Source organism: Chinchilla lanigera, unplaced genomic scaffold (genome assembly GCF_000276665.1).
Source record: "Chinchilla lanigera isolate Chin_1 unplaced genomic scaffold, ChiLan1.0 scaffold00096, whole genome shotgun sequence".
NCBI lineage: Eukaryota > Metazoa > Chordata > Mammalia > Rodentia > Chinchillidae > Chinchilla > Chinchilla lanigera.
This window is the reverse complement of record NW_004955497.1, coordinates 4,868,588-4,881,212: the sequence shown is the minus strand read 5'-3', so window position 1 is coordinate 4,881,212 and position 12,625 is coordinate 4,868,588.

Sequence of the window (12,625 nt, the reverse complement as noted above, 5' to 3'; positions counted from 1 at the left end):
CACCCAAGAGTGGCCTGAAATAGCAGCAACAGTGTTTACAGAGGTGAATGTACACAAATGAGAAAATAAAACTTTAAGACATGGAAAACAGGTTCATTTAGATCCTGCTGGGCAGACCGGCCTGCACTACTGACACTGCTCACGCAGCAGTCTGAGTGTCCAGCTGCTCGCCTCAGCCCTGGAAATCCTCCCTGAATTTCTAGGTAGCACCAACTCAGCAGCCTTTCCCCTGCTGACTAAGGAAGTGGGGGAAAGTATCCCCACAACATTCCAGACAGACCGTGAGTATTTGATTCCTGTATTTACAAGACCAGCCAAGAAGGCCAAAGTCCTCTCAATCTTGTGTTCTCTGGGGGAGTTAAGGCAGAAAAAAATGACACTATTAAACTGTTTGGGAACCTGGCATTAATGTGTTGGTCCTTTCATCTTTACGAAGCAAAGGACATGAAGTTGGGGTCCAGAGAACCATCTCTACTCATGCTCCACCCACCATGCAGCTTAGCACAGTTCTGCTGAAGTGTAAGGCCAGCGGGTATCAACTCGGCCTGCCTCCATATTCACTCTAGTGACCCAGGTGAGAGCAGAGAGGCTGGTTAACAGGCCTCTGTTTCTCAGGAAGAGGTGAATTCGCCCACGTGTTTGCAAGTGCGCACCTACTATGGTAATTATTAAGCTTTCCAAAGACACTGTATCCACACAGCATTCAAATGAGATGGAGAGTGCTCACCTCAGCAGCACATACCCAAATGGCACGGAGAGATGTTAGTATTCTACTTACAGACAGAACAGAAGAGGTTACAGGCAAAATGGGACATGTTACAGTCCCTCTGTCCCCAGTATATTATTCTGGAAATAATTAAATCATATGAGTAGTTATTGCTTGAATGACTGATTTTAGAATGATGAGTCACACTTACTAAGCTTCAGGTAAATGCTTTATATATGTTGTTTAAGTCTCTCAAGAACTCAGCGAGAGAGGTATTACCTGCCGTGTGTTATAGATGGAAAGTGGGGCTAGGAATTAGGGAACTTCCCTAAGGACACCTGAGTGAGTGTCAGGGTCAGATTCAAAAGTTATTCTCACTGGAGTCACCTGGGTGATATCCTTGGCTAAATGAAGTATGAAATCTAGCTAAACTACAGGCTAAATTTTTTTTAAATAGTATAGTTTGTTTGACTTCCCCTCCTTAACCATGCATTTAAACGTTAAACATTAAACATGCATATAAACAAAAGAAAGAGTAAAATACACTCCTTATAAGACTGATATGGTCCCTTTGGAGCTTACATCTCACCTCAAACTACTCTAGCTGCTACAGGATTTTATATTTGCTCTCACTTTGGTCTCATTCCTTTCTTTTTTGTTCTTTCTTTCTTTCTTTCTTTCTTTCTTTCACACAGGGTTTTGCTATGCAGTTCAGGCTGGTCTTGAACTCACCTTGTGGCCCAGGTGACCTCAAACTTGCAGTGGTCCTCCTGCCTCAGCCTCCTGATGAGTGTCACCACACATGGACAGTCCCATACATTTCTATCCTCCTATTTCTCCCTTTTGGAATGGAGACGTTTACTCTGTACCACTGTATGTCAGAAAGGTCTAACTTCTCTTCGATTTTTATAGGGAGACACAGCTAAGAGTTTGCCATGAGTCTCAAAGGAGACTTTGGGCTTGGACTCTTTGGCAGTGCTGGAACTGTTTAGCCTTTGGTGACTCTTGAAGGTGGACTAAAGATATTTTGCATATTGAGATGGACATGAGTCTTTGAAGGCTATGGGCCAGAATGTCATGATTTAGATCTAACCCCACAAAAGTCTCATGTACAGTAAGCTCTCAACTTACAAACATTCAAGTTGTAAAGTTTCACAATTATGAGCAGACCTTGCTTTACAAATTTTCATAGATGCGGACAAATTGCAGAAGTAGCTCACATGCTGCAGACATCGTCACAGCTGTGCTGCTGTGTGCTCACTGTACAGTGTGAAAGTGTGCAGTAGTGCAGTGATCAGAGCCCACGATATCTGGAAGCAAGAGGAGAAGCAGTGGTGATGTGGAAGGGACTTGTAGGAAGCACAAAGCAGTAATTGTGAAAATAACTGAGAGCTTGGACCAAGGCAAAAAGATGGTAGATGTCTGTAAAAGTAAAAATAGTTTATTTACAGTATGTATGTGTGTGGTTGGTTTTTTTGTACTTTACTTTGTATATTTGTGTCAAAGGCCAACAACTCACTCTGCTGGACCTAGGAATGAACAGGACTTATGAACATTCTACTGGAACAGAATTCATTTGTAAGTCAAGGACTTAGTGTACGTAGAGGCTGACTGGGTTATGGGGAACTATACGCATTAGTGGATGAATTCGTTGATGAGTTAGTAGCTGACTGTGCTGTTAGGAGGCGGGACCTGTTTGGAGGCGGTCACTGAGGATGGAGTGTGCAAGGATGTATTTGTGTCCTGGCTTCTCTCCCCTTTCTCCGCTTCCTGGCTGTCCGGGGGTGGACAGCTTTCCTCTGCCTTGTCCTTCTGCCGTGTTGCTCCTGCCTTATCCTTCTGCCATGCTGTTTTGCCTTAGTGCCATGAACTAAAACGGCAAGCTGAAGTAAACCTCTCAAAAAAGGAATAAACAAACCTTGCTTCCTTTAAGTAGTGGACCTCAAGTATTTTGCTCAGCTACAGTAAAGTGGCCAAGACAGAATAGCACATTCCACCCATCCCCACTCCCACTAAAGGCACTGTCTCTCCCTGAAGCTTCTCCATTCCAGGAGCTTTTAGCTGAAAAGAAACGTTCTCAAAGGTGCATGAACAACACCATGGGAAGGAGGAAGCAGAGTAGAATTCACACTCAGATGCTAAAGCAATCAGAAAAACTTCTGAAATAACTCATTCACATCCTCCAAGGAATGAGCAAGTCATCAACGCATGAGGCAATCCACTGTCATGAAAAACAGAATCAAAGAGAGTTCTTTCAAATAAAAAATAAAACTGTTGAAATTAAAGCTAAACAGGTAATAATCGCTAGAGAGAAAAACAATAAATAAATCAAAGCTAAAGAATGAATTACTGAATAGGCAAAGCCCAGCAATCTGTCCAAAATGGGGTATAAGGAGATGAAGCTGTGAAAGAGAAATGACAAGGGGAGAGGACAGCCCCATTCTAAAGCTGAAGGGAGAACAGGGAGCGCTCAGGAGAGGGCAGACTTGAAGATGCAAGTTCGAATTTCTCCCCTGGAAGAGAAGGACAGACACAATTCCCAGACTAAACAGGCTGTCCAGTATTGAGCAGAAAATGAATGGGTAAAAAAAAGTACTCAGACCATCATGCTGGAATTTCACAACACCAAAAGAGACTGTGTTGCTGGGGATACAGCTCAGTGGCACAGAGCCTGCCAGGCAAGGGTGAGGTTGTGAGTTTGATTCCAGGTACCAAAAAAAGAAAAAAGAAAAGAAAAGAAAAGAAAAGAAAAAGACTGTATCCTTAAAAACTAATCCAAATGAAAAACAGCTTAGCGACAAAGAAAGAGGAATCAGATTAACATAGATTTTTTATCAGCAAATCTGGGAAGAGGGCGGTAATGAAGTATATATGTATATAAAGTGCTGAAGGAAAGGGATTTCTAAAGTTCTATATTCAGCAAAACTCTCACTTAATCACACAAATTATGGAAACATATTTAGCACTACAAAGAGTCAAACTGTATATTACTCACAGATGCTCACTGAGAGATCCCTAGAGATCTGCTCACCAAGAGGAATGGCACCGACACTGGCCAGCAGAGAAATTCATACATATCCTTCTACCGGGAGAAAATGAGCTGCTTTCTAACCTGGATGAGGTAATGGTGACATGGAACAAAGTTAAGGAGAGTAGGCAGGGGCAGGGAGTAAAACCAAGTAACAGTTTGTCTTCTTTTTGTTTGAGGGGCCGCTATGGAGAGGAAAGGAGATCTATACTAATTAACTTTAGCCATTATTAGCTGCAAAAGCAAATACGTGCATTCATAATTTAGGGTATCATGGAGAAGAATGAGCATACATGTATAACTGAGAAAAAAAAGCTGAGAAAAAAATATTAAAGAAAACTTGAAACACCAAAAGCATAATCCATGAAAGAAAATAGTGATAAACTGGATTTTGCTAAAATGAGAAACTTCCGCTCAGCAACAGTCACTGATAAGTGAGAGAGAAGTGATGGACTGGGAGAACATGTTTGGAAAACTCATCTGTGATAAAGGACTTAAATTCTAAACAAATGAAGAGTCCTTAATACTCAACAATAAGAAAACAACTAAAAAATTGGGCAAAAGAGCTGAACACATGTTTCATTTAAGAAGATATACACTTGTGATGAAGCACAAGACAATGTTCAATATCATACTTCATCAGGGAATTGCAAATCGAAGTAACAAGGTACCACTACACACTTACTAAACAGCCAAAGTCTAAGATGATGACATCATCAAGTGCTGGTGAGGCTGTGGAGCAACCGAAATCTCACTCATTGCCAACAGGAATGCAAAGTGGTACAATCACTTTGGGAAATAGTCTGGCAATCTCTTACAGAATTAAACAGAATCTTAGCATATGGTCCAGCAACTGCACTCCTTGATATTTACTCAGAAGAGTTGAAAACTTGTGTCCCACAAAAAGCTGCACACAAATGTTGACAGCAGCTGTATTCACAACCCCTCCAAACTGGAAGCAACCAAATGTCCTTTGGGAGGTGGTACATCCTGTCAGCATGTTACCCTGCATTAAACCCTGGATGGTGCATTTAGGACTATGAACAGCTCACCTGCCCTGCCCTGAGTACCTTCAATCATACTATGTTCCCCATTGCAAAAGCCAAGATCTCCACTGAAAAACATCACAGACGGCGGCATAGCTCTTTGTTAACGTAAACTCCACGATTATAAGAGAAACCACAGTAATCACATCCCACAGATACAAGACACCACACTAACAATTACACAAGCATCATCTTGGTTACCATAACTATATTTATCATCACAGCCCATACTAATGCAGTTCAAAAGAAACTCCTATACACTCAAAATCCTGAACAGTTAAAAAAGTAAAAGGCTAGCATTATCCCCTGGTAATAAAACCTACCTTCTCTTTCTCAGAAATATTCAAGCCTACCTATGGTCCAGTGCTGTTTAAATACTGTATTAGCCCAATTTCTGTCCCTATAATGAAATACCTGAAACTAGGCAGCTGGAGGGGGGGTAGATTTATGAGGAAAAAAATCTGAGTACACTTGTTCCTACATTTTTCTGACATACTTATTGAGAAAGTAGTACATTACCTAGGGGACATGCATGAAGACACACATTTTAAAGTGTATTCCCTAAAAGTAAAGCCAGCTCAACTTGAATTAATGACTCTGAGAAGAAAAAAATGCTGCTGAGATGACCTCTGGTCTTAAGGTTTGTGGCTGACCATGAAGAGTTGCCACAGGTCTCCTTAAGACTGTGCAACATGCAGTCAAAAGTCCCTGCAGGGCTGGGGATTTAGCTCAGTGGCAAAGCGCCTGCCTGGCAAGCGCAAGGTCATGAGTTCGGTTCCCGGTACCAGAGAAAAACCAAAAAAAGAAAAAAAGTCCCTGCAGTCATCAACTGAGAGTGCATAGTATTTGAAGATCTTTTCCACAAACATTGGCCAATGATATCAGACAATAGGCAAAGACTCAACTGGGTTTTATTAAAGATTAGATTCAAAGAAATAGAATATAATTTCACAATCCTGTTTCATAGTTCATTTTCACAATTAGTTTAAGGTGAGTATCCTAGACCACATCCAAGGGATATATTCATATGAGATAAGAGGGAGACAAAATAACCCTGAAAAGAATGCCAGAGAAGTCTAAACAATTCAGGCGCTAGTTTCTTACAATTCGTCTCTATCCTTGGAACACCAAGCAAGTGCCTGCAATCTACACTTTTAAGCCTTCGGTTCCCACCTAAAAATGGGGATGTTGACTCTCAGATAATTTTATTTCCCAAAGTACACAATCCCATGAAAAATCAATCAAAAATGTTTGGACTAGGTGCTCTATAACATCGTTCTCCTGCAAAAATATAATGCACGCCACATATACAGTGTAGATGATCTAAAATAGTTCTACATAAGTATGATGCAAGCTACATACTACAACTTAAATGTTTCTTGTAGCCTCACTAGCAAAACTGAAGAGAAATACAGATAATTATTTTAATGAGGCATTTTATTTAACCTGACATCTGCAAAATATAATTATTTCAATAAGTAGCAAACAGAAAACATTAGACCCAATAAACAAAAACAGCTCCCTTTCTGTACAAAGTCTGGCAAAGCAAGAGAAGGCGTTACAGTAACAGCACAGCTCTGCCCTAACTCACCATTTCTCAAGCTACGTGTATGTAGTGGCCGGGACATCGGATGCACAGATCTGGAAAGTCACCTTCGACTTTGATTATCTCGGCTCTATATGGTATTGCTTACTCTGTACAAAGTATCCTGGGCTCTCTGAAAGGCAAATATTGGACAAGGAAAGTACAAATACCATTTTCTATTTGCCCATGGTCAGGGAAGGCTCCTCCCTCGGCACTCACCTCCCCGGTTTCCAGTTCTACGGTTCGCTTTAAAACTCGAACCCTTTTCCTGGTACAGCACCGCCCTTGTTCGGTCCTCACCGTCCCCTACCTGCGGTATTACGACAGTCCCCAGCTCCACACTTCGCATACGGTCTTCCTTCATGGCCTGCGTTTGGCTGCAGCCCAGTCTGCTCTTTCAGGAGGACCCTTCTCAGTTGCCTGCCCATGGTGGGGCCCTCCCGTCCAGAACACCTGCCCAAACTGTAACCAGAGAAAACGGGACAGTGGAAGAGCTACACACAGTCGAAGAATACAGTATCTCCAAGCACCCAGAACGGCCAAGGTGGAGCAGACCCAGAAAGTGTGCGTTTATTATGCTCTCCACAGAAATGACACACTATCTCAAATACTTAGCAATAAGCTGAGCAGGAACCTGAGATTCCAGATTAGAGACGAGACCTTCATTTGTTTACAACATATTCAGTAATTACTGCTGGGAAGGTTTAAAGGCAAAAAATTCTGTGGTTGCACGCTGGGTATGGTGGCCAATGCCTGTAATCTCAGCACACTGGGAAGCTCAAGCCGGAGGAGGCCACGCTCCAGCCAAGCCTGGGCCACTTAGTGAGACCCTTTCTCAAAGTAAAAAAAAAAAAAAAAAGGAAATGAAAAGGAGTGTTGATATAACATCGCAAAGGCCCTAGGTTAAATTCCCAGTCACAGAAAAAAAAATTGTGTACTTTTCAAATCAAAGATATGTTTCCACAATGCATTAGGATAAAGAAAATTGAAAAGAGCCTTAACTAAGGATAATCATTATAGAGCTAAAAATAGCTAAGAAGCCTGATCCCGCAGCTGCACGACCTGCACATACCAGCAGGCGAACCACTGTCCTCCCTTTGGAGGACCAGCGCACTGCTCCACGCTGCGAGGGAGCCATGACCGCGGGAAAAGAAACTGTCTTGGGACTTGGAACGCCCGCTTCGTGGAGTGGTCTGCTTACCCCAGTTTCCCACGTTATCAGTCTCGGCAATGTGCTTGACATATACACAGTAACCCTGGGGTCTGCAGCGCTATGTCTGGCTAGCACATCTGCAGAGATGGGGGAAGCAGCATCAAACGCTTCTCTGCAAAGATGAGACGCGCATAAGATTCCACAGAGAGTGGAAAATTTACTTCCAAAGGCAAAATCTCTGAATCTAAATGAAGGAGGATGGAATACGATGGGATATCAAATTCCGGTCCTTACAGGATGGCAGGGAGGTGGGTAAGAGAGGGACCGCAGCGCAAGGCACAGGCACAGGAGCGAGACACAGGCGCATGCGCAGCTGGTAACGCGTTGAGGCGGTGAGGCCTCCACCTTCACGTTGCTGCCGGAACATCACACGTGCAGTTGCTTTTCCTGAGTCTCCTTGTGTTTCCCGGGCAGGCCTCAAACTCCCGGGCTCAAGGGACTCTCCTGCCTCAGCCAGTGACCTAGCTGGGACTGCAGATACACACTGCGCGCTGAGGCTCTCTTAAGACACATCTATGCAGGTAGACCCAGAAGCCAGGAGGCATGGCTGCTCCTGCGCCTTACTTCCTGCTCTGTCCCCAGAAGGGTTTCCTCCTGGCCTGGAATAGGTCCTGCTTTGTATCTGCCCTTGACAATGATAAGGAGAAATTCCAGGACATGGACCTGAGATCACTTTTATTTTTGGCCTTTCTTAATGGTTGTTAACATTTGCTCTGAGCACTTTTACCGGCCTAGAAGGATGTAAATAATGCCTCATATCAGTGTGGTATTGACCAGAGGTTATATTTAGTAAATGCAAAGAGCCACAAAGTAAGGAGGGAGACCATCCTCAGAGGTACTGTGTACACAACCTCAAATGAACGTTGGATAGCTTTTTAGAGAATAATTCTAATTGAATCTGTTTGCCTAGCTGGCACCTCTGTAAGATAAAGCTTCCCTTGTAAATGTACGCACAATTATTGAACAACCAAAGGAACCAACTGAGGTGCATATTGGCCACCTCTGGCACAAGTCAAGACAACAGAAGGTGATGCCCTTCAGCAGCACTGGAGGACAAACATGCTGGAATCAGTGAATATTAATTTCTGCAATCACATATGCCTGGGTAAAGATGCTATAAAAACACTGAAATCCTCCCAGTTGGGGCCCTAGCATGACACTCAGAGAAAAAGATAACGACAACTAGTTTTTGCCTTTCTGCTATTATGCAGGATAAAAATCTAGATGTGTGGAAGAGTATGCCTTGAACAGTGATGGAAAGCTTGAGAAATAATGGCATATTGACTATATATGCTTGATCATTATCAGATAATTACAGCATGCACTTTTAGGCACATGATAAACATATCACCACCTCATCAAGTGCAAACCCTTTATTTTCATCCTTGCCTGTGAAAGAAGCAAGCAAAACTATTTGCGGGGGGTGGGGAGCTGCTGAGGCTCAAACCCAGGATGCTCTACCACTGAAACACATCCCTACTCCTTTTGATTTTGAGACAAATTCTCCCTGAGTTGCCTGTGTAGGACTTGAATTTGTGATCCTCCTGCCTCAGCATCCCCCAGTGCTGGGACTATAGACATGTACCAGCACACCCACCAAAGAACCTTTCCAATGTCACAGAGGTAGCAAATGACAGTGCCAAAATTTGGATCAACTTCTCTCTGGCGTTTTAGCCCACACATATAGTGCCTCTCTGCAACTTCCAAACATAACCTAGATCTTTAGCCCAAGTCCAAAAATCATGGAGGACAGAGTTGAGTCAACTCTTCATTTATTGAATACCCACTGGGTAATACAGGAAACAAAAGTGGGAGAATTGAGACCCGTCTCTATTTCCTGTCAAGAAGGGGTGACAGTGTAGCATGATGGACTCCTTTGGTTCGGTGGAGATCTGATGTTGAACTAGGCTGGCTGGAAAGGGTGAGCCAGCATTGGACTTGGGAATTAGCTGGTCCTGTTGGACATTAACGAGCAAGCAAAGAATTTCTCTGGATTGCTTTTTCACCAGTGAAATGAAGGCATGAAAACACCTCTGCTGCATCCTCCAGCCCCTGCCTTCTAGCACCCAGCTGCTCTACTTCTCCTCCTGAAATCTTCCGGCAGGGTGCTGGAAAAACTAGGTCTGCACAGGGGCTCATTTAAAAGAACAAAAACATCTTTAATGACCAAGAGCTTCGGGCAAGATGGACGGATCGGGTGTGGGATTTAGAGCAGAACTGCAAGCACAGTTTCTGGAACATGTGAAGTCATCTGGGTCCTATATTTGATCTATTCATTGCCTTTCTGCTCTTCATGGCTGATCTTTTATTTAGTAAGGAAGCTTCTGCCCTAGACAGAGCGGAGGCCGTGGTCCCTGGAAGACAGCTGGGGAGTTTCTTTCTGTTCCCCCACCCGCACCCTGCACCTCTGTGGTCACTTGCACCTGCTTAGCACCTCTCTCTGTCCACGAGCTCCACCTGTGAGTGTAAACCCAAGGCTGGGTGAGAACTGAGCGTTCTCTCTACACGCCTCATGATCGGCCCCTGGACCACAGCATCCTCCACTTCTCCACCTCCCACATGCCAAGCGGTGGCTGGCACAGAGGGGATGGTCAGTCTATTCCTCTGTGATCAACGGCTCCATTTCTACTCTGTCTCCCTTACTAGATGGAAAGGTCCACTGTGGGCAGACTGTAAGCGCCACAGGAAGAGGAAGACCTCTCTCACCAGCCTTTGGATTCCCATCATATGGTAAACTGTCAGCAACACAGAGGCAAGATCCTTGGGGAAAGGTAGAACTGAGAAAAGTATAACAGAATTAAGATAAAACAGGAGGGTAACACAGAATTACTGGCCATGCTGGCACGCACCTATAAACCCATACTCTGGGGTGCTGCAGCAGGAGAATCCCAAGTTCAAGCCCAGCCTGGGCAACTTAGCAAGACCCTGTCTCAAAATAAAAAAAAAATTAAGGGGATGGGGAAGTCACTGAAAAGGGATTGGGTTAGGATTAAGATATTCAAAAGTAATGAGAATTAATAGTCATGAACTGCCTTACTAAATAGTACGATGATCAGACTTAGACTGATTCGTAATCCTTGCTGTGGTAGTCTGTGCAAAAACGATAAGCATCAAACTTCATTGAAAATAATGGCTTTAATATTTTTATGGGAGCACATGATTGCAGGCCTTTACCTGGGTTTCCTGCTACCTGTTTACGCTGAGGCACCCCGACAGCCCACACTACTGAGGCTTCTACCCATACAGTGTGTGAAAGTTCTACATAGTCCTGCATCTCATAAAATCGCTCACACTGTCTAATGGAACTTGCACTTGTCCTCAACAAAACCCTCAGCCTGCACCTCTTGGAACACTCCTGCACCTTCTGGGCTTCATTTTTCTGCTTTGGGGTCCCCTGCTCTTCACTGCTGGTCCCGACTTCTGCTGCCTGGGGAACCCCTGGCTCTGGCTTCCAGGCCATCACACGATTCCACCGTAAGATCAGTCCTAAAACAAAACGTGCTGTCTTGAACTCACAGCCTCCTCCAGCTGCCACTCGATCTGGTTCTCCTGCCCTCTTCTGCAGAATGGACCCTAAGGAACCTCTGGTTTTGCTGTTGCCAACCCTGTCCTCTCCTTCTGTCTGGCACCTGTTCTGTCAGACATTAGTCCCGCGATCACACAACAGCAGGACTTTCAAGGTCACATGGCCTCCATTCGGCCAAATCAAGGACCGGTGCCCAGGCCTCGCCTTTCCTGGGCTCTGGGCAGCATCCCTGTCTCACTGGCTAGAATTCTATGTACCCCTCTCCCAGACTGCCCCCGTCTACATTGGCCATCTTTTCAGCACACTGTGTCGCCCGTAGCCCCCCAACTTTGAAATACTAGAATATCCGAAACTCCCTCAGATCCCCCCTTTCTAGGCTACCTCTATGCACCCCGACAGCTGGGAACAGTTATGTAATTTTTAGGACTGCATGCCAAATTAAGTTGTGGGCACCTTGTTCAAAAGATTAAAGACCGCACCCGCAGAGCAGTAAAACATATTCTCCCAATAGCAGGAGCCTGGCATGCGCAGAGCAGACGTTGCTGGGATTATCCTGCCTCGGCTCTTGGATTTGGTTCTCTGGCCTTGAACACGCCCCTGAACTCCAGGTTCATAAACGCAGCTCTGCACTGAAGGTCTCCACTGGGTTCTCTACGGGGCACCTCAGATGCAAGCTGGTCAAAACCAAACTCGCGCACGGCTTCCTGAAAACCCTGGTCCTCTGCGGGTACCCTCCCCCCATGAGTGACGCAGTCTTCCGGTTTCTCAAACCAATGACCTTAGGCCCACCCTGAGCTCCTGCTTTAAGGCCCCACATTCAAAGCAGAGCAGATGTCCTCGGTTCTACCTGGAAAACAGGACGTTCCTGTTCCTCTCTGCTCTGTGCACCTTGGCACCCCCCATTTCTGTGCCCCTCCCATTGGCCCCCTGGTGATCAGTTCGGGAAGGGACTCTCCGCATGTCGGCGCAGGTCACCTGTCGGGGCTCGTATTTCACCGGCATTGGTCAAAATCACCGAGTGAGCGTGGTTCTCTCCCATTACTCAACTACTGGAATATGAAATTTCCGATATGCTAATGACCGCCAAACAAATGCAAACATGAGCTGACCGGTGACCCCAGCTTCGAACCCCAGTGCCAGACCCCAAGCCCCCTTCATGTCAGGGATGTACCGATGCCCGCTGGCAGGAGGCCCTGCGGTGCTGCGAGATCAAGTCCTTGGCAAGGCCCTCTCCCAACGCGGCACAACTACTAGCGCAGGTGACCCGCCAGGTTTCACACGAGACCGCGGTTCCTAAACCTGTGATATAATGAAGCCAAAGCTTCTCACCAGGGCGTGCGTGCCTGCGTGTGTGTGTGTGTGGCCGCTGCGGCTGACAGCGAGCTAGCTGCTGAAAAGCACTCCAGGGACCTGCGCCCCGCAGGGCTCCGCAGAGGACACCGCAGCCGCGGCGCCGAGGGGAGGCGGACGTCCCCGCGCCAACGCACCGGGCCGCAGCGGGGGTCTCAGCCCGGGGAGCGC